At 40.0% G+C, this 2,040-nt stretch overlaps 1 long non-coding RNA gene across 1 annotated transcript; it reads right to left on the bottom strand.

Moving 5' to 3' along the window:
* Positions 1-228: 228 nt before the first annotated feature.
* On the bottom strand, positions 229-2,040 carry LOC110440881. Its single transcript, XR_002461791.1, has 4 exons — positions 2,010-2,040; positions 1,447-1,620; positions 833-1,006; positions 229-396 (listed from the first exon to the last, which is right to left on the bottom strand). It is a non-coding gene; the product is annotated as an uncharacterized LOC110440881 (long non-coding RNA).

The raw sequence follows: 2,040 nt of genomic DNA, 5'->3' as shown, positions 1-2,040 counted from the left end.
AAGTAAAACCAGGTTGATTTTGCAGATCAATTTATCATTAAACGAAGAAAAACTGTACGACGGTTGGGACAACCATAAGTCACACATGGTATAGATGTCGAAAACTTTTGTTTTCAGGCGTTATGAATATAAATGCTCATAATTCCACGAAGCAGGTTGTTAGACATTAAAAGGTAATTTTATAGTTTTAGTATCTATATGATAACGGTTCCTCCGACTTACCGAGATCACAAGTCTGTTTGTCGTCATCCCACGTTCCTCTGTGTCCACACGTGACGTTCCCGTGACCACTTGGCTGTCTCCCTCTCTCACACTTCAATGAGGCCGTATGACCGAATGTTGTTCCATTACTGATCCACTGTCCATACGAAACCGAAGTCAGGTTTCCACAATCAACTGAACAAACACGAAGTAACCATTGTACATGTATGAAGCTAAACAAACCTTGGGATCTGTTACAATGTTTACAATATAGACGTTAGCAAAGGCAGTTACATAATTCCTCAGTTTCTACTCAGAGGTGTCAGTAAAGTGAGTGCAAGAACGACAACTCTGGGAAGAGATTGACTGAATTCAACTGAATAATTATATAACTCTCCGCATGACAAGGGAAACTGCATCCCCTTTTAGCATTATGTTTTGATGTTAGTTTTCAAGGATATCAAAGTGTCCAGTGTTGGCTTTCTTTGTATTTTTTCTATTTGCTTCTTTATTGCATTCAGTTTTGTTGCTGCTGATTATAATCTGTCAAATCCTCGAAGAAATAAAATACTTAAATTTTATAGACCTTTCCAAAACAGTCATATACCGATTATAAAACGAAGACAATTACCATCGACACAAGTCTGCCCATCACTTGACCACTGTCCTTGGGCTGTGCAGTTTATTGTGAGGTTTCCGACGAGTGTTCTTCCGGGGTCACAACGCAGTCTGACCACCGAACCCCAGGTGTAAACTCTGCCAGTCCACTGCCCATTGGCTACACTTGGTGGGGGACCACAGTTGACTGGAAAATATAAATACAATTTTTGTTCAAAGGTAATCTATGAAAAAAAAGGATGTTAGTTAATATGGCTAAGGTTTGCATATAAACTGNCTGATATATAACGACAAATTCCTTAAGACTGAAGGGACTATGAAAGTGGAAATGTCTGCGTTGTGAATCCTTAAATGGATCGCAGTGTGAAAATGTTCGCGTCGACGACATATATATATTCAATATGTCGAAAAGTTTTATATAATATACAAATACAAGCGTATCTATATTTCCGTGCTAATTTACGCAACGCAAAACATGTCCACTGTCACAATATACAAATGTGTAAACCTTCAGCAGCAATACATAACGAGACAGCACGTAAACGAAGACTGAACAAACGACATATACCAAACAGATACACCATGGGAAGTTAGATTGCACTCGTTTGAGGTAGGATTTAATCATACCAAGATCACATGTGTGTGTGCCGTTATTCCATTTCCCACTGAGTCCACACGTGATGGTTGTTATCCCCTTTGGTTGTCGTCCTTCCTCGCACGCGAGTTTAGCTCTTTGCCCAAAAGTTGTTGCATTTGCAACCCAATGACCACGTGGCAACGCGGGCAGATGTCCGCAGTCAACTTGAAAACAAAAAGGAATATAAACGTCACTGGTCTGTGAATTCTGAGTAACCGAAGTTCAGTGTCTTACAGGTCAATCTGTGCAAGTTCGGGGAAAGATTAGGCCTGCTGTATCCCATAGCACTACTTATGTAGGATCCCCTGCAGAATCGATAGTTTCCTTCTGTATCTTCCTCATTGATGCTATCAAAGAGACCATACTTTATCTACTTCCCCATTTCAACACTTGGTATCTATCTTTTCTTATTTCACTTCCCTAATGGTTTCTTTTGGTGGTGTCACCTAGGCACCCTCTTCATATGACCTTAGCTGTTTTATACAAGTGACGCAAGGTTACACAAACAGCAAAGTCATTTGAATGGTATATGCTAAGTGACATATGTACATACTCAGATCACAGGTCTGTGTGCCAGTTTCCCA

Source organism: Mizuhopecten yessoensis, unplaced genomic scaffold, assembly GCF_002113885.1.
Source record: "Mizuhopecten yessoensis strain PY_sf001 unplaced genomic scaffold, ASM211388v2 scaffold712751, whole genome shotgun sequence".
Lineage (NCBI taxonomy): Eukaryota > Metazoa > Mollusca > Bivalvia > Pectinida > Pectinidae > Mizuhopecten > Mizuhopecten yessoensis.
The sequence above is the reverse complement of the archived record's forward strand: the minus strand, read 5'-3'. Positions and strand labels throughout refer to the sequence as shown.